Genomic DNA, 22624 nt, shown 5'->3' with positions numbered 1-22624 from the left:
AATAGGGGCACCGAGGTGGCTCAGTCATTGGGCGTCTGCCTTTAGCTCAGGTCATGATCCCAGAGTCCTGGAATTGAGCCCTGCATCAGGCTCCCTGCTCAGCAAGAAGCCTGTTTCTCCCTCTCCCACTTCCCTTGCTTGTGTTCCCTCTCCTGCTGTATCTCTCTCTGTCAAATAGCCATTTTAAAAAATGGCTAAAAAAACAAATAAAATAAAAATTAAAAAAATAAAAACAAAAAATAATTTTAAAAATTTAAAATGCTTACTTTTTTCAATAAATGAATAATGATTTTCTTCCCTAGACATAGGTATTACAAATGCCTTCTGACCATATTAATTTCGTTTCACAAACAAGGGCTTTCTGTGTATGTATTTTTTGCATGTGACTGTGTGTGTTTGTGTATGTGAATATTCGGGTGTGTTTGTATATGTTGTGGTTTGTGTGCATATTTATGTGTCTGTGTTTGTGACATGTTGTGTATTTGTGTATATGTAAAAGGCTGAGTCAAACAATTATCTGGTGATTGTTAGAAACAACTTACTTTTTTTTTTTTTTAAGAAGGGGAATGGGAGGGGCAGAGGGAAAGGGAGAGAGAGAATCTTTTTTTTTTTTTTTAAGATTTATTTTATTTATTTATTTGACAGACAGAGATCACAAGTCAGCGAGAGGCAGGCAGAGAGAGAAGAGGAAGCAGGCTCCCCACAGAGCAGAGAGCCCGATGTGGGGCTCCATCCCAAGACCCTGGGATCATGACCTGAGCTGAAGGCAGCGGCTTAATCCACTGAGCAACCCAGGCACCCCAAGGAGAGAGAGAATCTTAAACAGGCTCCACCTCCAGCGAGGAGCCCACTGCGGGGCTCGAGCTCACAACCTTGAGATCATGACCTGAGCCAAAATCAAGAGTCGGAGGTTCAGCCAACTGAGCCACCCAGGCACCCCAGAAATAGCTTAAATGTTAAAGACATAAAAAGATTTGGGGGCACCTGGCTGGCTGAGTCAGTGGACTGTGCAGCTCTTGATCACAGGGTTGTGAGTTTAAGCCCCAAGCTGGGTGTAGAGATTACTTTAAAAGAATAAAAAATAAACAAAAATAAGGATATATAAAAAGGTAAAAAAGTGCTCAGGCTTTATGCTTTTCCATGTTTTAAAAAAGATTTTATTTATTTATTTGTTTGTTTGTTTGTTTGACAGAGAGATACATGGTGAGAGAGGGAACATAAGCAGGGGGAGTGGAAGAGGGAGAAGCAGGCTTCCCACCAATCAGGGAGCCTGCTGTGGGGCTCCATTCTAGGACCCTGAGATCGGGACCTGAATCGAAGGCAAAGACTTTGTGCTTTTCTAGAAGTTGCTTCTGCCTCCTACCAAGGTTGCCTTTCCTCTTTAGAAATACATCCTAAGGGATGCCTGGGCAGCTCAGCCTGTTACGTGTCTGCCTTTGTTCCAGGGTTCTGGGATCGAGCCCCACATCTGACTCCCTGCTTGGTGGGGAGCCTGCTTCTCCCTCTGCCTCTGCTGCTCCCCATGCTTGTGCTCTCTCTCACTCTGACAAATGAATAAGTAAACTTTAAAAACTTTTTAAAAAAGGAAAAAAGAAATACGTCTTAAAAGGGGAAACACTAGAAGGCATCTTCTGTAAAAGATGTTTAGGGGTGTCTGGCTGGCTCGGTCAGTGGAACATGCAAGACTTGATCTCAGGCTTATGATTTCAAGTTGGGTATAGAGATTGCTTAAAAAGAAAACGTATAAATAAATAAATAAATAAATAAGATCTTTTATATAATAATTTTTTTAAACCCAAAAAACTAGGGGTGCCTGGGTGGCTCAGTTGTTAGGCATCTGCCTTTGGCTCAGGTCATGGTCCCAGGGTCCTGGGATCGAGCCCCCCCATCAGGCTCTCTGTTCAGTGGGGAGCCTGCTTCTCCCTCTCCTGTGTCCCTGGCTCATGTTCTCTCTCTCGCTGTGTCTCTCTCTGTCAAGTAAATACATAAAATATTTAAAATAAAATAAAAGGGGATGAGGGGATGTTTGGCTTTTCTCTTGCCCCAACAGCATGACGCTGTTAAGACATAGTCTAGGAATGATGTGGAGACCGGAACTTGAGCTGTCCTGCCTCTCAGAGTTTTAGGGGAAAAAGTGATCCCTTTCAGAGGGATTGGGAGCAAACAGTTGTAAAAAGTGCCCAAGCCACTAGAAGTCCTCTCAATTCTGCAAGTAGACACTTTGCGACTCCAATCCAAACATCCCCAGCTCTTTCCATTTTCCTTCCTCAGTCCAGGCTAAGCTCCCGCCCAACCCCACCTCCTCCACCCTCTGATCTGAGGATCTCTTGCATTTTCTGAACTAACTGAGATTATTTTTTTTTAAAGATTTATTTAAAAAAATAAAAAGATTTATTTATTTAGTTAGTTATTTGAGAGAAAGAGAGAGAGAGAGCATGGGGTGGGGGGAAACAGGCACAGGGAGAAAATGTTTAAGCAGACTCCCTGCGAGCTCAGAGTCTAACAAGGGGCTCAATCCCAAGACCCTGTGATCACAGCCTGAGCCAAAAATAAGAGTGGAATGCTCAACAGCTGAGCCAGCCAGGTGCCCCTGACTGACATGATTTTATTTATCATTGTATCACCTTGTACAGAAAGTATCCTCCTTCCCCACCTGCAGACATCCTGGAACACACCTCAATGCTCCCTAAACACATGCATTCATTCTCTCTCTCTCTCTCTCCATTTCTCTCTCTTTCTTTCTTCTTTTATTCATTCATCAAAATGCATGATTTGCCAACTGTATGCTGGGCGTTGTGTCAAGAAGTGTGGCAAAAATAAAAAAGGAGATGCAATCCCAGCCCTGAAGCAAGAAGAGGGACATGCAAGGAAGTAATTATGATATGATATGATAAATCAGGTAATGGAGATAAGTGCAAAGTGCTATGTTATCTCTATCCTCAGTGGGTCATTCAACAAATGTTTATTTAGCATGTGCTGCACATCCGGCCCTATTCTAGATGTTGGAGATTCAGGGGAGAAGAAAACAAAATTGCTGTTTTCACGAAACTTCTAAGGACGGAAGACAAGTGATATACAAGTGACCTTGTAAATATATACAGTGATTTCAGGGGTGCCTGGCTGGCTTGGCCAGAAGGGTGTATAACTCTTGATCTCAGGGTTGTGAGTTCAAGCCCCACTTTGTGTGTAGAGATTACTTAAAAATAAAATCTTGGAAAAAAATAATAATTTCAGCTAGTGATGGGTACTAAGAAGAAAATGAAACAAGGTGATAGAATAGCCCTTCATCCCAGATAGTGAGACTTTACCAATCCTAGGAATTGCTGCCTCTTATGATTGTTTCCAGAGCAGCCCCGAGACCCAGAGGAGAGGGGCCCCTAGAAGGCCTTTGAATAAGGACTGGGAAGGTCTGTGGGAAGGGTTCTAACCACAGGGAGCAGCAAATGCAAAGTTCTAAGCCGGGGGAACAAGTGTAGTACCTTCAGAGACCAGTCAGAAGGCCAGTGACTGAAGCATAGCATGTGAGGGCCTCGAGGAATATGGTGGCTCAATTGGTCTTAGGTTCCTTTCAACTGCTCTGATGTGCCTTCCTGTGTCTCAGAGTGGAATCCCAAAACCGATGTTCCGGACTCCCTTGAAGCTATAGTCCTGGAGACTGGACCCAGAGTGTGGTCTTGGGAAGACAGAAGTGAGACAAAGGGATGGTGGAATGGACCAATGGGTGAAGGGGAGAGGGAGGTGCAGACCTGCAGTTGTGGAATGAATAAGTCATGGATAAAAAAGGCGTAGAACAAAGAAGATAATCGATGATGTTGTCAGAGCAATGTATGGTGATTGAGGGTCACTCCACTCATGGTGAGCATAGCGCCCTGGAAAACGTGTAGAATTACTATATTGTACGCCAGAAATTAATATAACATTGTGTGTCAACTATACTCAGATTTCATTAATTAATTAATTAAAGGTGCTGCTGGTCCACAAGGTTATGGAATAACAAAGTGAACTTTGCTATCCTGGTCCCTGGGTTGTAGTTCTGGTGTTTTCTGGAAATCACCAGTTCCAAGGGTCCTCTCCTGATCCCCACTTTCCTGAGCGGGCAGCAGCAGGTACTCCCTTGGCCAGAGGTTTAGCAGGGTGACGCCAGAGGTTATCCTAGAGGCCCAGCATCAAACCTCTTGTACCTGTCCAAGACTGTGAAGGAACCAGTATCTTATACGCAATTCCTTTCTGCCTCAAACACCAGTGGTGGTCTCTGCTTTCCTGCAGCGGGTCCTGAGTGATCTGGGTGTTTGGGAGACCCAGTGCTCACCCTTGAGAGATCTCTCCATTAACAGACAAGTGTCCATCGGACCCTGCCTCCTGTCTCCCAGCACAGAGCCAACTCCCTGCTTGTAACTAAACATGTACCTTCACCACCTCAGGATAGTGCAATCTTGGTCAAAGAACTGTTGGCAATCTTTTTATTATTATTTTTTTAATTTATTTATTTGAGAGATCAAGAGAGCACAAGCAGGGGGAAGAGCCTAGGGAGAAGGAGAAGCAGGCTCCCCGCTGAGCAGGGAGCCCAACGCAGGGCTCCATCCCAGGACCCTGAGATCATGACCCGATTGAGTCAAAGGCAGACACTTAACCGACTGAGCCACCCAGGTACCCAGTTGTTGGCAGTCTTTTTTGTTGTTGTTGGCAGTATTAATAAACAAGTCCACAAGTTTCCTTTTGTCTACAGTGCTTGTTGAATTGCTTAAAAAAAGAAAAAAGTAAGTAGATGTGGCAGGCTTGTTTTCCTCTGGGTGTCTTTCCCTGAGTAGGTTATACTTGGCTAGATGTTCATTGACCTGCCCATTATTATAATTCCCACAGGCTAACCAGATAGGGAAATGATATGTCTCTGAATTTCCAGGTGACTTGCCAGTTAAAGTCAAGCCTTATGGGGTGTTACGCTAGGCAAGCCTGTACAAAAAGCACCGAAGAAGATGCAATACTTCCCTCCAGGTTGAGAGTCTAGTAAGGAGTGATGCAAATAGTCACTAGACCAAATAGTGAATGCCGGGAGGTATCTGCTAGGCACGCCTCCAAATGAATGAACTAACTGAAATCTTACGACAATGCTATGACATGAATCATATTGTTTTCCCCATCTTACAGATGAGAAAACTAAGGCCCAGCAAGGGTAAGTCACTCTTCCAGAGTCACACTTAGAGTGCACTGTCAGGATTTGAACCCAGGCAACCTAGCTCCAGAGCCTCTAGGGGCAAAGCTACTGGCATCCGGGCAGTGTGTGAGGCTCCATGAAAGTGTTATGAGAGCAAACCAAAGACAGAAGTCACTCAGCCCAAGAGGGTCAGGGCTGTGTTCCCCTCCTCTGAAATAAATCTTCCATCTTCCGATCAATCCAGCACATGTGCATCAGACCGGGTTGTCAGGAAGGGTGCTGGGTTTAGAAAGGTGAACGAGACCTGTCTTCCTGCCCTTCACAGGCTCATAGGTAGGAGGGGAAGCTGCCAGCTAAGAACATGAATTGTGATGGGGGATAAGAAGGGCTTCCAAGCAGGGGGAAGCAGAGATAGCCCAAGGGTGTACCAATCCCGCAGGGGACTTACGGGTAAGAAAAGTCTTCTCCCAGTTGGGCTTTGAACAATGAAGATGGTTTGCCAGGCTGATAGTTTGGGTGGGTTTGGCGTGGGCGCAGATTGAGGGAAGGGCAGAAGGCATCCCAGATGGAGGGAACAGCAAGTGCAAAGACAAGGAGGTGGGGAACACGAAGATGTGTCTGAGGGTGTGGGAGCTCAGCTGGGCTGAGCTGGTGGTGGCAGCCAGAAGGGAGGCTGCGGAGGGAGGGGCAGGGGTGTCTTGAAGAGACCACCATGCTGTGCCAAGGAGTTTGGGCTTTTGTGCTCAGGGGAAACATTGTTCAAAATGAGGGTTGTAACCCATTTGAGTATGTGAAATTGATTTAGTAGTTTAAGACCAGTATTTTTAAAAATGAAAAGAAAGTTGAATGAAATAGACAAGAATAAACAGACACAATACTTTTTGTATTAAAAGTAAGTAATCACCTGCGGGGCCCAGTGGGTTAAAGCCTCTGCCTTTGGCTCATGGTCAGGTCATGATCCCAGGGTCCAGGATTGAGCCCCTCGTCGGGCTATCTGCTCAGTAGGGAGCCTGCTTCTCCCTCTTTCTCTCTGCCTGCCTCTCTGCCTACTTGTGATCTCTGTCTGTCAAATAAATAAATAAAATCTTAAAAAAAAAAAAAAAGGAGTAAGTAGCAGGCCGCCTGGTGGCTCAGTTGGTGAAGCATCTGACTTTTGATTTTGGCTCAGGTCATGATCTCAGGGTGATGAGATCGAGTCCTATGTTGGGCTCCACACTGGATATGAAGACTGCTTGAGACTGTCTCTCCATCTGCCTCTCTCCCCACTCCTCTTTTTCTCTGAAAGTAGAAATAAAAAGACTATACCAAAAAAATTTTTAAAAGTAAGTACCATTTTAGGGGTGCCTGGTTGCCTCAGGTAGTAGATCATGCAACTCTTGGTCTCGGAGTTGTGAGTTTGAGCCTCATGGTGGGGGTAGAATTTACTTAAAAAAAAAATAAAGGGGTTGGGGCACCTGGGTGGCTCAGCTGGTTGAGCCACTGCCTTTGGCTCAGGTCATCGTCCCAGAGTCCTGGGATCGAGTCCCATATGGGGCTTCCTCTGCTCTGTGGGGAGCCTGCTTCTCCTTCTCCCTCAGCCATTCCCCCTGCTTGTGCTCTCTCTCTCTCTCTCTGTCAAATAAATAAATAAAATCTTTAAAAAATAATAATAAAGGGGTTATTTTAAAAATGTTTAAAAAGAGTAAGTACCGTTTCATGAAAATGTTATTTCAATTGTATACAGAGTAGCACATACCCCAAGCTTTCCATCAATCCATTCTCCTTTTGAATTTTAATATCAGATACACAAGTGTTGACACTTGCTTGCGCAGACTACATTTTCCAGCCTCTTTTGCTGTCAGGTGTGGCCATGTTAGTAAGTTCTGGCCAATGCAGCATGTTCCAAAAAAGAATTGACTTCTTTGTGCCTTTCCCTTTTCCCACTGGCTGGAATACAGACGTGATGGTAGGAACTGGAGCAGTAACCTTGCGCCCAGAGTTAGAAGCTCTGCGTTGAGTGTATTAGGGCCTTGAAAAGTACAACACCCCCAGACTATAAAAGAGAAGTCAAGTTATGTGAAATAGAAGTTAATATCTACCTTATTTAAGGCACACGAACATTTTTATTACATTATCTCAGACCAATCCCTAGTGCACATATATGTGTACATGTATGCATGTGTTCATATATGTATATGTTTCTATACACACACACACAAGGCCATATTGTAAATTATACTTATTACTTTGGCTTGTGGTAAAAGAGAGAGAGAGAGAGAGAGAGAGAGAGAGAAACCCCCTATCCTTAAAAGCTGTTTTAAGCAAGTGAGAAATGTGATAAGTTTTGTGTTCCCAAACTGAAAAGAATCTTAAGGATCACTTAGCCCACTTACTCCCTCTTCTAACTGAAAGGGAAACTTAGGGCCCTAGGGGTTAGGTAACTGGTGCAAGGTCCTGGAGCTAAGTGGCAAGAGCTGGTCCTAGAACTATGATCTCTTTGTCCAAGCCTGGGCCCCTCCAGACTTTTTTTTTTTCTTTTAAAGTAAGCTCTACAACCAGTGTGGGCCTTGAACTCATGACCCTGAGATCAAGAGTCACATGCTCTACCCACTGAGCCAGCCAGGGACCCCCAGATTAGGACCCCTTCCATGTCGCCAGTCAGCCAGGATTTATTTATCTTGCTCTCTCTTTCAATCCTCAAACATTTTTCTGTAACACATTATTCTCTAATTATCTAATTCAATTCAAATCAGAAAATATCTGCTGCCAGGATGCCTTGGTGGTTCAGTCAGATAAGCAGATCCTGGGGTCCTGGGATCGGGCCCCACATCGTGCTCTCTGCTTGGTGGGAAGCTTGCTTCTCCCTCTCCTACTCCTCCTACTTAGGTTCTCTCTCGCTGGGATCTTAGATAGACACAAAGTGAGCATGGTTCTGTGTCCATGTGTGGATGAGGTTGCTTCCATGTGTTTCCAAGCTCTGACCCCTGAGGAGGTGTAGAAGCAGTGATGCCCCTGTCACAGTGGAGCACATACAGGGCCTAGGTTGCGTTTTAAATACCTTTCCTCAGTGAAAGAAACCAAGGTTCCTTGGAGCAGTGGTTGATTCCAGAGCTGGGAAAGGAAACCCCGAGATGAGCCCAGAGCATCCTCTGGTGACAGAAAGTAAGACAGTGCTCAGGAGGGGCAGCTGGGTGGCTCAGTTGGTTAAGCATCTGCCTTCGGTTCCAGGCATGGTCCCCGGGTCCTGGGATCAAGTCCTGCATCGGGATCCCTGCTCATCAGAGAATCAGCTTCTTTCTTCCTCTGCTCCTCACCCCCCTCCACACACACTTCTGCTCTCACTTGCTCAGTCTCAAATAAATAAAATCTTAAAAAAGAAAAAAGTGCTCAGGAAAGGATGGCGGGGTGCCTCATGGAAAGGAGCAAGAACCAACCTGAAAGCACTCCCAATGACCAAGGCTAGAGCAGCTCAAGCCATGAAATAACTAACAATGCTATTGGATTTTATAACCCATGGCATAAAATAAATACCCATGAGTACATATTAATATAAATCAATCATCACTGGGATGCCTGGGTGGCTCAGTCGCTTAAAGTATCTGGCTTCCGCTCAGGTCATGATCCCAGAGTCCTAGGATCGAGTCCCAAATCCGGCTCCCTGCTCAGAGAGAGAGAGCCTACTTCTCCCTCTCCTTCTGCATGTTGCTCCCCCTGCTTATGCTCTCGCTCTCTCTGTCAAATAAATAAATAAAATCTTTAAAATAAAATTAAATTAAAAATACTTTAAAAAATAAATTAATTAGGGGCGCCTGGGTGGCTCAGTGTGTTAAGCCGCTGCCTTCGGCTCGGGTCATGATCTCAGTATCCTGGGATGGAGTCCCGCATCAGGCTCTCTGCTCAGCAGGGAGCCTGCTTCCCTCTCTCTCTCTGCCTGCCTCTTTGTCTACTTGTGATCTCTCTCTGTCAAATAAATAAATAAAATCTTTAAAAATAAATTAATTAATTAATTAAAATAGAATCAAATCAAATCAGATCAATCAACCATTGCAGAAACAAATGACCTCCTTCACCAAGGATGTAGATGACTGGAAATATAAAGATTTCAAAATTTAGGTAGGTGGGGCTTGAATAATAAAATTTTGTGGGAATTGAAACCAAAACTCACTTGCAGTGGACAAGTCCTGGAACAGAAGGGAGAAGTTCTGGCACTAGTCTTATCTCTGTCACTTAAGTCTTGTCACCCTAATCCTTTATAACACGGGGATAAGACCATTTCCCTTGGGGCACCAGGCTGGCTCAGTCAGTGGAGCATGTGACTCTGGATCTCAGGGTCACGACTTTGAGCCCCATGTCATGTGTAGAAATTACTTAAAAAAGAAAAAAAAGAAAAAGAAAATAGGGACACCAGGGTGGCTCAGTTGGTTAAGCGGCTGTCTTCGGCTCCAGTCACAATCACAGGGTCCTGGGATGGAGCCCCAAGTCGGACTCTCTGCTCAGTGGAGCCTGCTTCTCCCTCTGCCTGCCTGTCCCCCAGCTTGTACTCTCTCTCTGTCAAATAAATAAATAAAATCTTAAAAAAAAAAAAAGAATAAGAAAATAAACAAAATAAAAGAAGGAAAAAACCCATTTCCCTTGCCTACCTCACGTTTTTTTCCAAAGAAATAAAACATAAAAAAGAAAGGTTAGGGGTGCCTGGGTGGCTTAGTGGGTTAAAACCTCTGCCTTCGGCTCAGGTCATGATCCCAGGGTCCTGGGATTGAGCCCCACATTGGGCTCTCTGCTCAGTGGGGAGCCTGCTTCCTCTTCTCTCTGCCTGCCTCTCTACCTGCTTGTGATCTCTCTCTGTCAAATACATAAATAAAATCTTAAAAAAAAAAAGAAAGGTTACATGCAAAAAAAGAAAACAATACAATAACAAGTCAGTATTTGTGGTATATTTATTTAGTGCTGTGTTTTTCACATTTTGTGCTTTGTATTGGTGACTTCACTGTTTAAATCTGTCCCAGCTGTGGTGATGCAGTGTCCCTAAGTGACACACCTCACATAGGAAACACACGTGTTAGATAAGCTTCCCTCAGACGTGACTTATGAGGTTGTTGGCCATGGGTTCAAGGTGAATGAGTTCATATACATATATATATATTTATATATATAAAATCAGATATCTTTTTTTAAGCTTCTTTTTTTTTGAAGATTTTATTTATTTGACAGACAGAGATCACAAGCAGACAGAGAGGCAGGCGGGGGGGGGCGCGGGGGAGCAGGATCCCTGCTGAGCAGAGAGCCCAATGCGGGGCTCGATCCCAGGACCCTGAGATCATGACCTCAGTGGAAGACAGAGGCTTAACCCACTGAGCCACCCAGGTGCCCCAAATCAGATATCTTAAAACAGAAACACACATAGAATGTTGGTTACCAGAGGCTCACAGGAACCTGACTCTGTGTTCACCTAGGAGCAGTGTGGTTCCGTGTTCACAGCGACCTTGCAGAACACAGCTACTGTGAAAAATGAGAACTGAAAAAGTATTTAGTAGCACCTTCTGCATGTCTGGCCCACCTTATGACTTCTTTGACATGGTCTCAAATATTCCTTACAACATCCTAGAAAAAAGGGTTCTGTGAATCCAGAGAAGGAGACAAACCATGAGAGACTCTTAATCATAAGAAACAAACTGAGGATTGCTGGAGGGGAGGGGGTGAGGGGATGGGTAACTGTGTGATGGACCCTGGGGAGAGTATGTGTTGTAATGAACACTGGGTTTTATATAAGGATGATGAATCACAGATCTGTACCCCTGAAACAAATAATACATTTATGTTAATTAATTGAATATAATTTTTTTTAAATAGTTTTTGTCTTGAGTTTTATGAGTCATGTAAGTGTTGAAGTTGGCTGCCTCTTCTGCCCTGTACTAGCCCCTGACAGATGTCTGATTAGCTGGGTACTTTTGTGGTCACATTTTTTTCAAGGAGCCCAATAATTTTCCCCGATGACTAGACTCTGTCCTTGCCAATTTCAAAGAGAAAATACTTACTGAAAATACTTACTCACTTGAAATTTGTTCCCAAATTTCCTACTTTTTATGACAAAAAAGGCCAAACATACAGAAAAGTTGAAAAAAGAGTAAAATGAACATTCCTAAACATTTAGAAGACTTGTCATATGAGCAAGTGATCATTCATACAGAGTCTAAGAACAGAGCTAGGAGCAAGGAGTGGAAGGTGGCAGAAAACAAACTTCAGCTTGAAAAAAGGAAGACTGTTCTGTCTTGCAAGGCGGGGGTGGGGGAGGTGGCCTGGGGCTGAGGTAGAATGCATATAGACCGGGACCAGGGACATGGGGGAGTAGATCCCTAGACCAGATAGGACGAAGGTCTAGACAACAGCTCAAGTGTACGAGGCTATACAAGCCACTGTTTTGTCTGAGTTCTAGAATCCGCCCAGCATTGTTTTTATAGTGTTTGTGTGGTATTTTGGCCACCTCGTGTGTTAACTCAGCATTTGAGGTCAGATATGAGTGCCCAACATCCATCTGTAATGCGGTTTCTCTGGGAAGATGGGTTGAATTTCAAACAAACGATACACAAACAAACTTTTGAAACATGACCCAATAGAAGCTGGAGAATTATCTGTGCTGCTTTTTCCTTGTCCTTAAACTCCTTGTCATATCCCAGATGTCCTCCTCCTGCCACCGTTCTGGGATTTGGGGAAAAGATCTGTGTTTGCCTTATTAAATGATGCTTTTCTAAACTTTGGATTCCAACACGGGTTTGATGAGACAGGAAGGAAGAAGACCCAAGATCTGTCCGGCCCCGCACCCTTACCAGAGTCAGATTTTCCCAGCCCGGCTCCAAGATTTTGTCTGAAGTAAATGTCTGCGGTGATAGGTAACTCGGCCTCATGTAGACTGACCTGACACCCTTAGCCTACATTCTCTTCTTTGGCTTCCAGTCTGTCTCTGTTCCAAGCAGACAACATATTTTTGGTCCTTGGTTACAATTTATTTTAGCATTTGATTAGGTATCCTCTTGTCTATTCTCCAGGTGTCCCACGGGTCTTAGTCTTGTTTTTCCAGAAGATGGTAAACCTTGACCTTGTGTCTGCCCCTAACATAGTCATCGTTAAGGATCTCTGTTAAAACTGACGGCAGGGGCAGTGTGGTAAATAAGGAAAGGCCTTAAACTTGGAGACAGATTGAATTCTACTCTCAGTCATTTCTCAGCCATGTGACCTTGGTAAATTATTTAATCCCTGAGTCTTGGTTTTCTGATTTCTGAAAGGGAAATGATTATACACTTATAAAGCGTTTGTCACATGCTAGGCTCCCAATAAATGGTCATCCTCACAAATGAGCTCATGCTGTATGACACCGTTTAAATGAAATTCTAGAACAAGGCAAAACTAATCCATAGTGCCAGAAAGTAGATCAGTGGTTGCCTGGGGCTGGTGGGGGTGGGATGGACAGATTGATGCCAAAGGACCGAGGGAAACTTTGAGGGTGGTGGAAGCTTTCTGTACCTTGATTGTGACAGTGTTTACACAGGCGTGTACCTCTGTCAAAATACATCCAATCACGCACCTAAAATTGACACTATTGGGTCGCCTAGGCGGCTCAGTGGGTTAAGCAGGAATTGAGCCCCACATCGGACTCCCTGCTCCCTCTTCCTCTGCCCCTGCTCATATTCTCTCTCTCGCTCACTCACTCTCTCAAATAAATACATAAATAATTTTTAAAAATTAAATTAAGGGGGTGCCTGGGTGGCTCAGTGGGTTATAGCCTCTGCCTTCGGCTCAGGTCATAATCCCAGGGTCCTGGGATCGAGCCCCGAATCGGGGGGTCTCTGCTCAGCAGGGAGCCTGTTCCCCGCCCCCCACCCCTGCCCCTGCCTGTGTCTCTGCCTACCTGTGATCTCTGTCAAATAAATAAATAAAATCTTTTAAAAATTTAAGTTAAATTAAAAGGGTGTTTTTTAGTATATGTAAGTGATCCCTCAGTAGTTTAAATAAAAGAAAAGTTCAGAGGTGCCTGGGTGGCTCAGTTGGTCAAGTGTCAAACTCTTGATTTCAGCTCAGGTTGTGATCTCAGGGTCATGGGACCAAGCCCGGAGTCAGGCTCTGCACTCAGCACAGAGTCTGCTTGTTTCTCTTCCTTTGCTTTTCCCCTCACTCATGTTCTCTCTCCCTCTAAAATAAATAAAATTAAAAAAAAAAAAAAGTTCATTCTTTTCTTATCTCCATCAGTGAAAATGTACTAGATCGGGGCACCTGAGTGGCTCAGTCCTTAGGCATCTGGTTGACTCAGGTCATGATCCTGGGGTCCTGGGATGGAGACCTGCGTCAGGCTCCCTGCTCAATGGGAAGCCTGCTTTTCCCTCTCCCTCTCCCATTCCCCCTGCTGGTATTCCTTCTCTCACTGTCTCTCTCTCTCTGTGTGTCAAATAAATAAATGAAAAAATTTTTAACTTCCTTGGAAACTTACTTTATTAAAAAAAAAAAAAAAGTAGGGCCCCTGGGTGGTTCAGCTGTTGGGCATCTGTCTTCAGCTCTGGTTGTGATCCCAGGGTCCTTGGATGGAGACCTGCATCCGGCTCCCTGCACAGCGGGAAGCTTGCTTCTCCCTCTCCCACTCCCGCTACTTGTGTCCCTCTCTCGCTGTTTCTCTCTCTGCAAATAAATAAATAAAAATCTTTTTCTAAAAAAATGTGTTAGATTAAGGGACACGTTCCAGGGTGACTGGATGGCTCAGTTGGTTGAGCATCCCACACGTGGTTTTTGGCTCAGGTCATGATCTCATGAGTCATGGGATGGAGCCCTTCCTCTGTCCCCACACCCAGCTGGAAGTTGGCTTGAAAATTCTCTCCCTCTGCCCTTCCCGCACTCGCTCTCTTTCTCTGTCTCTGTGTAAAAAAATAAATTAATTTTAAAAATAGTACCATGGGCGCCTGGGTGGCTCAGTTGGTTGAGTGACTGTCTTCAGCTCAGGTCATGATCCTGGAGTCCAGGGATCGAGTCCCGCATCGGGCTCCCGGCTCTGCAGGGAGTCTGCTTCTCTCTCTGACCTTCTCCTCGCTCATACTCACTGTCTCTCTCTCTCTCAAATAAATAAATAAAATATATTTTTTAATTGGTACACATTTCAGAGCCAAGTATACATTTTATTTTTCATCTTAGATTATTCATATTACCTTATAATTTTCCCTTGGATTGATGTAAATAAATGAGAATGGGTTTGATATCAAATCTCTTTTTCTTTTCAAATCACTTTCACTTTTTAAAAAAGATTTATATTTATTTACTTGAGAGAGAGAAAGAGAGCGGGGGAGGGGCAGAGGGAAAGAGAGAAACTTAAGCAGACTCCCTGCTGAGCTCAGAGCCATGGTCTCAGACTCCCCAGAGCTCAATACCACTCTGAGATCACAAACTAAGCCAAAACCAAGAGTTGGAAGCTTAACCGACTAAGCCACACAGACGCCCCTCAAATCTCTCTTTTTAACTGACTTGTATTATGAAGTTGGGAGGACGTGTCACAAGGCCTGTGAAGGCAGACAGACGCTGGCACCAAGACACAGTGAAAGTATACTTAAAGTACCACACATTTTCCCCAAGTCACCAACTGAAAAGGGGAAAGTATTTTTCTGGTGAAATAAAAGGATCGAGGGCTTAGAGAATGGAGTGGCCTGAGGGAGCCTGTCACATGTGTCTACTTACCTTTCTCCCTTGTCCTCCACCTTGTCACAAGGCTCCTCCGTTCCTCTTGGGGTGGGGGGGCACACCAGATGTCTTTTAAGAAATTTTCCTGGTATCAGCTCATTGGGCATAACTTTATTATGTGTCCACACGTAGCTGCAAGAAAATCTGAAAAAGTTAGTCTTCCTTCTTAAAGAAGGCCATATTGGGGTGCCTGGCAGGCTCAGTTGGTGGAGCATGTGACTCCAGATCTTGGCATCATGAGTTCAAGCCCCACATTGGGCAGAGAGCCTTCTTTAAATATAATAATAATAAAACTTTAATTAGGAACACCTGGTTGGCTCAGATGGTTGGGCATCTGACTTCAGCTCGGGCCATGATCTCCAGGTCCTGGGATTGAGCCCCACATTGGACTCCAGGCTCAGTGGGAGTCTGCTTCTCCCTCTCCCTCTGCCTCTCCCCCTGCTTGTGCACTCTCTCTCTCCCTCCCTAATGAATAAATAAAATCTTAAAAAAAAAATTTATTAAAATTTAAAACATAGGGAGACGCCTGGGTGGCTCAGTCAGTTAAGCTGCTGCCTTTAGCTCAGGTCATGATCCCAGGGTCCTGGGATCAAGTCCTGCATCCGGCTCCTTGCTTGGCTCTCTGTCTCTGCCTGCCACTCTGCCTGCTTGTGCACTCTCTCTCTCTCCCCTCTAATAAATAAATAAATAAATAAATAAAATCTTTAAAAATAAAAAAATTTTAAAATATAGGAATGCCTGGATGGCTCAGTCAGTTAAGCATCTGCCTTCAGCTCAGGTCATGATCCCGGGGTCCTGGGATTGAGTCCTGCATCGGGGTCCCTGCTCGGCCAGGAACCTACTTCTCTCTCTGCCTGTGCCTCTGCTCCTCCTCCCAACTTGCGCTCTTTCTCTCTCTCTCTCTCTCTAATAAATAAATAAATAATCTTTAAAAGAAACTTTAAAATTAAAAATATATATGTTGGGGTGCCTGGGTGGCTCAGTCAGTTAAGTGTCAGCCTTTGGCTTAGGTCATGATCTCAGGATCCTGCTATTGAGCCTCATGTCTCCCTCCCTGTTCAGTGGGAAGTTTGCTTCTCCCTCTGCCCACCCCTGCCTCCCATGCTCCCTTTGTCTCTCAAATAAATAAATACAATCTTTAAATATATATATTCATATATATATGTATATACATATATAAAGGAAGGCCATATGATGAACTAAAAATCAGAGGTTCTATCACCAAGGAAGAAAAAAGGATTGGCCTAAACAATTAATCTCTGTCCAAAGCCTTATCTGGTAACAGAATATTTCATATATAATAGTAGAAAATTGGAAATTACACAAATTAATAATGTATTTCCATATTATGGCCATATAAAAATGATTATATTTATCTGTAGTTCTTGAAATGGAAACTTTTCAATAGTACATTGTTAAAAGTGGTAGAGGGAGGAGTTACCAAAAATTGAGCTCTGCCCTGTAGACGTTTATGTAGATAATACCTGTGTATATATAGGGGCATCTAGGTGGCTCAACTCTGCATAGTTGAGTGTCCAACTACTGGCTTCAGCTCTGGTCTGTGATCTCAGGGTCATGACATCCAGCCCCGCACTAGGCTCCATGCTCAGTATGGAGCCTGCTTAAGACTCTCTCCCTCTGCCCCTCCCCCACCCTCTCTAAATAAATTAAATTTCTAAATAAATTAATTTTATTTAAAATTAAATAAATTTATTTCTAAAATAAATTAATAAATCTAAAATTTTTTAGTTTTAGATAAAATAAATTAATAAAATAGTAAATCTCTAAATAAATTAATATTTATTTAAATAATATATAGTTCTCTCTAAAATAAATTAATAAATCTAAAATATGTGTGTATAAATAAAAATATAATACACGGTTGGATGGATGGATGGATGGATATGTAAGATGTCCGGCTCCTGGGAGCCCGCGACTGTGTATCTGGAAGTTATTGATCCCCTGGCCTGGAGCTCAGAGGGAGGTATGTCCTAGATTCTTGGGAATCATCCTAGAGAAGGTGGTCCGTGAGGCTCAGGGACGAGGCATAAATCTTGCCTCGACTGTGCTGCAGTCATCTTCCCTTCGCCTCTCCAGAGCTGCTCCCCACACGTACTTCTCCACCTTGCTCTGCACCCCAAGAGGCTGACCTGTGATGATGGCCCCACAGGAGACTCCCTGCCTTCTGTCACCCCATGGAGCTCAGCCAACTGGAGTGGGAGGCCCTGGTAGGAGACCAGAGGGTGGAAAGAGATAGCAGGCCGGGGCATTTACTTCCCTGGCCTTCCGTGTGGGGTCACCACAGGCGGACGGCTTTTCTGGAAGAAAGGTCACAGCTCCTGTAGGGCAGGCTTTCTACATACTGGTGTGGTTCCAATGCTCGCTCCCTTCTCTACCCTTAGGCCCGAGTCGCTAGCTCTACCGTACAGCAGTGCACCCTTCCCAACACCTGCCCCACACCTTCGTGCATGGCTCTTTTTCACACTCCCTGCACAGGACACAAATGTGCCCCCACCTGTTTCCTGCCGGGGTCCTGACCCACACATGGGGATGGAGGGGGGGCGGTGAGGAAGGGAAAGAAAGCAGCAGTTAGTTTCAAGGCAAGAAGAAGGAGAGGAAACTGGGCCGAAGGGGCAGAGAGGTCAAAGGCAAACCAGGGATTACGAAACCAGAGTCAGAGTCTTAAGGAGGAGGGCAGGGCCAAAAGCTTTATGAAGATTGCAAGGATGGATCTCAAAGGCGTATTGGGATGGGCCATGTGGAGGAAGAGCTGGGAAGAATGAAGAGAGTTGGGCGGGTGGTTCTGGAGGAGGGGTCTGAGTGGGAGATCAGGCAGAAGATAAGAGATGAAGAGAAGTTAGAGAAACCTGCCTAGAAGATTCGGGGCAGAGGGAGATCAAGGAGGCAGCTAGGCCACAGAAGGAAGAAACAGGACTCTCAAAAAAAAAAAAAAAGAAAGAAAGAAAGAAAAGAAACAAACAGCACTCTTGCCCAAGTGGGATAAGCAGGTAGCAACTCCAAGAATGAAAGTGTTTATACAGCAGCACACACGTATCCATACATATACACACCACACACACTGTACTGTACTTAAACACACCAACATACACACACACACCACGCTTCAGCACACACACCGAAGATACACATACTTGCACATGTACGCCGCCACACCATGTCGTCATCTCTGTATCACGCCAGACACGCACACCACGTCTACACTGCCCACCCCAACCCCGCCACACACACATCATACACACATCACATCACGTGCACAAGAGCCACTGCGATGTCCAGAGATCTCATGGGAATCCCACACAACATCAGATCTCCACTTGGCTAGGAGACTTGTCTGTTGGCATCGTGTTGAACCCTAGAACGGGCCGAGAAGGGAAGTCTGGTTCTAGCTACTTATGCGTAAGAAAGGAGTTCTCAGCCCTCTGCCAGGTACAATAGTAGATGCTCCGTGGATAAATCTGGAATGGTTACACAGTCTGTGGCTTTCATCTTGGGGTTTTAGGCAAGAACCACACCTAGCTGTGTGTACTGACCGCCTAAGTGATTTAACCCATGGCTCCCCTAAAGAGTGGCCTCCACTGGGGGCACCTAGGTGACTCAGTTAAGTGCCCAGTTCTTGGTATCTGCTCAGGTTTTGATCTCAGGGTCGTGAGTTCAAGCCCCATATTTGGCTCCACACTGGGCAGGGAGCCTACTTAAAAAATAAAACAAAAACAAACAAACAAGCAAGCACAAACACAAAAAGCATACAAACAACAACAACAGAAGAGTGGCCTTCACTGACCACAATCAAAAGGCCTGTCCATAAAATGAAATTTTCTGAAGTGAAAATGAACCACACACGTGAGTCTTTGTAACACTGTGTTGAGTGAAAAGAACAAATTCCAGATCACTACATACATACATGATACTTACAATAAAGTTCAAGGACACCCAAAACTCAACATTACATAATGTAGGAACATGTGCTCATAACATCAAAAAATGTTTAAAGAGAGGTAAGAGACTACTAAAGGCAAAATTTAGGAGAGTGAATGCATCAGGGAAAGGCAAGGAAGGGATGAAGAGAGGATCATCTAGATAGATGGATGTCTGCTTCTCGAGTTGCGGGGGCTTCACCCAGTCCAGTGAAATCTAATAATAACAGGAGGCCACGCTTGGACCTCAAGAACATATCATGAACCAAGGATTACGATTAATCCAATTCTGTACATCAGACATCCTGTTAATGATAAATAAAAATAAAGACTGTCCCCTGAGCTTGACCCCAGTTCTGCATATTTTTGCACTTCCTCCCACAGCGCTGCCGAGGGGTCACTGCAACCTTGCTCTTGGCAATGGGGTTACTAACGCAAGGCTGGGCAGGAAGTGAACTGGGGTATGAGGCCATATCTGCTTTAACACTGTTGTCGATAGGTCCTTTGTGGTGAGGGTTTCCAAGAACCAGCAGAGCAGTTGAAGGAGCTGAGCAACATTTACAAGAAATGTGCCCCCGCCCCACCCCGAACCCGCCCTCCTCCCCCCCTCCTCTTTCTCTGCCTTTTACCGCCTCCAACTCTTCCTCCCCACTCAGGCTGCAGAGAAGGAGAGCTCACTAGAGCCAACAATGAATATTTCCACACAATTGAACTGCTTACCCGACTCTCTGAAGTCTGGGGAACAACTGCCTTGACCTCCAGATCCTGGGCCCTGAAGGAACCTTGAGATGACTAAGCATACAAACATTATTCTAAGTGGCAGTCTCACAGGATGGTAATGAACATGGATCTCCTGGGTCCAAAATCTGACCTGTCCCTTCCTTTGTGACCTTTGACATGGTACTTCACTGCTCTGCACCTCAGTTTTCCCCATCTGTAGAATGGGGATAAGTAGTAAACTACCTCATGGAGAGTTGTAAGATTAGCATGTGGAACGGTGCCAGGCACACAGTCAATACTGAACGAAGGGTAGCTATTATGCCTAAGTGGTATGAAAAATGTAGGTCCCCTGCAGGGGTTAGCAAACTTTTTCTGTAAGGGCCAGATAGTAAAATATTTTTCACTTCGCCAGACATAAAGTCTCGGTCACAACTACCCAGCTCTACCATTGTAGCAGGAAAGCAGCCTTGGACAACACATAAATGGGTAAGCTTTATTTACGAATGCTGACAATTACATTTCATGTCATCCTTCCACGTGACAAAACATTACTCTTCATTCAATCGCTTTTCAACCATTTAAAGATATAAAACCCAGTCTTAGCTTGTGGGCTGTACAGTCTCAGGTGCTGTGCCAGGCTCCGTCAGTAGGCCAGAGTTTGCTGATCCTTGCTTTCATAGGGAGAAAACTTGGCCTCTCTGGATTTCTTAACTCAGTCTGCATGCTCAGTGCTCACTTTACAGATGAACAAACTGAGTCTCATTCTTCAGAGCCAATTGAAATGGTGCTTCCTCTTTGAAGCCTTCCCAGATCACCTCCGCCAAGGGCAGTCATAACTCCATTTCCTGCTTCCTAGGTGATAAACACAAATTTCTTCGTTACTTTTTAAAATTTATCGAGGCTCCTGGGTGGCTCAGTTGGTAGAATATGAGAGAATCTTGAGCTCAGGGTCGTGAGTTCAAGCCCCACATTGGGCTTAGAGCCTACTTAAAAAAAAAAAAAGGAATAATGTAAACACCTTAATCTTTATCGTCTAACCTCTGAAATAAAGCATTGCCCAAATAGTCAAAGACCCCTGTGCAGATAACCATTCCCAAATCATTGCCTCCCTTCCTTCTCTCCAGAGTAATGACCACTATCCTGACTCTGGAAATTTATCGCCCACTCCATCTCAGTCCTCTGACCACGGCTATACGCATCCCTAAGTGGGAGATGATAGTGTTTGTTCACAAGCAACACTCCTGTTATTTAATTCTATCTTCCTAAAAATCCAATCAAGGAATATCTCTAGTTAGAGATTAGTCTGAGGGGGTCTAGGAACTTGCCCAAGGGATTCACGCAGAAGGTGGTAGAATCAAAGCTAAAGAGTGAGTCCCGGGCACCTGGGTGGCTTATCTGATTAAGCGTCTGCTTTTGGCTCAGGTCACAATCCCAGGGTCCTGAGATTGAGTCCCGCATAGGGCTCTCTGCTCAGCAGGGAGACTGCTTCTCCCTCTCCCACTCCCCCTGCTTGTGCTTTCTGTCAAATAAATAAAATCTTTAAAAAAAAAAAAAAAGAAAAGAGTGAGTCCCAAGCCGATGTTCATAACCATTGGTGCCCCCACCCTTCCCCCTGTATTCCTGTGGCCTTAGTTGTATTAGTCATCGACTCCCTTTCCACATTAGATTGTCAGCTGGCAGAGAGGAGATTAAACGTGCTTTCACCCTTCCCATACAACCCCTCATATCCTGCACCCAGTAGGAGCACAATATGCATTTTTTCAAAGAGACACTGTCTTCCATCACCCCTAGCAGTCTCAGAAGAGGATGGGGAAACTTGCCAGAAATTCACTTCAAGGGAGCGATGGGTGGGGCTTTGCAAGATTTCGTTAGAATTTGGAGCAACTTTATAGTTCAAGTGTCAACTTTACTGGAAAGGCTGAAGCATACAACACTCACGTGCCACAAGACTGGGAGTTGGTGTGTATGCTTGCGTGGGGGTGGGGAGAAAAGAGGAACTCGGGAAATCAGCCTCCCAAACCGAGAAATCCTTCCTTTCTCTCCTGCCTAGGGCTGGGATCCGGTCCAACTTAAGGGTAAACGAGTGAGAAGTAGTTACCTGGCCCCTCCAGTAACCTGACCAGCCAGCCTCTCACCAGTGTCCCAACGGTGTGTGCGCGTGCACGAGGCGGGGGAGGAGGGCATGCGGATGACCCGCAGGAGAGAAAAAATGTTAGAACTGCTACTGAGGCTTATTGAGAAAAAAGAAACCAACATTTACTAATACTTAATATGCAAATTAACAGCAGTACGCGCTCTAGCATGCTGCCAATCAGCATGCAGTTAGGCCACGTGCACTAAAGTGGATTCACAGGTTCCCCCATTCAGTTTAAACTAAACCCTCACAGGGGCCCCTGGCTGGCGGTTATCGGTAGAGTGCGCCTCTTGGTCCTGTGAGTTCGAGCCGCACATTAGGGGTAGGGCCAACTTCAAAAAATTTTTAAAATATACTCTCACAAAAAGAACAAGGGACTTCAACAGATTCCTGTAGAGAAACCACAGACCAAAATTACTAATCCCAGCACAAGCAGTAAGAAGAGGGCAGAGCTAACATTTATTTCATCTACTCCCCATTATAAACTGTGTAAAGCACATGGGAGGGGAAAACCCAGGTCTGCTTAGGTCAAAAACATTTCCACCCATCTGCTATTAATGACTCAACCCCACACTAAAGGTGAAGGGAACTTGAATCAGGAACTGAGAGTAATACAGGTATCTGGTTTTTCAGTAAGCTTAACACGTGTCTAGTCTATCTGCCCCAAACATTTTGCTGGTGGGAAAGAGCTGCACAAAGCTTCCACTCAGTTTAGCAATAGAGCTGTTTGCTGTCTCGAGGTCAGCCCTGTTCCAACAGAACTTTCCACAAGGATGGAAATGTTCTATAGTTCCATTACCCCATTGACAAGTGGCTCTTCCCTGAAATGCGACTTGCGCCACAGGGAAACAGCCACCTTTGCTGTGCTACTGCAGTTCTAGAATCTGCATGGGGCAACAGAGGTTGGAACACTCGGGCCGAATTCTGTCCAGCCAAGATTGCCCACCCACCCCACCCCCCAACCCTTCGGCCACACATTGACTTCAGAAAGGT

The 22624-nt window shown here is 44.9% G+C and overlaps 1 long non-coding RNA gene across 1 annotated transcript; it reads right to left on the bottom strand.

The window, feature by feature from the left end:
* Positions 1–19976: 19976 nt before the first annotated feature.
* Positions 19977–22567, bottom strand: LOC123389526. Its single transcript, XR_006604138.1, has 2 exons — positions 21596–22567; positions 19977–20349 (listed from the first exon to the last, which is right to left on the bottom strand). It is a non-coding gene; the product is annotated as an uncharacterized LOC123389526 (long non-coding RNA).
* Positions 22568–22624: the final 57 nt, after the last annotated feature.

The sequence above is a fragment of the Mustela putorius genome, unplaced genomic scaffold (genome assembly GCF_011764305.1).
Source record: "Mustela putorius furo isolate JIRA1106 unplaced genomic scaffold, ASM1176430v1.1 tig00003983_pilon_pilon_pilon, whole genome shotgun sequence".
Lineage (NCBI taxonomy): Eukaryota > Metazoa > Chordata > Mammalia > Carnivora > Mustelidae > Mustela > Mustela putorius.
The sequence above is the reverse complement of the archived record's forward strand: the minus strand, read 5'-3'. Positions and strand labels throughout refer to the sequence as shown.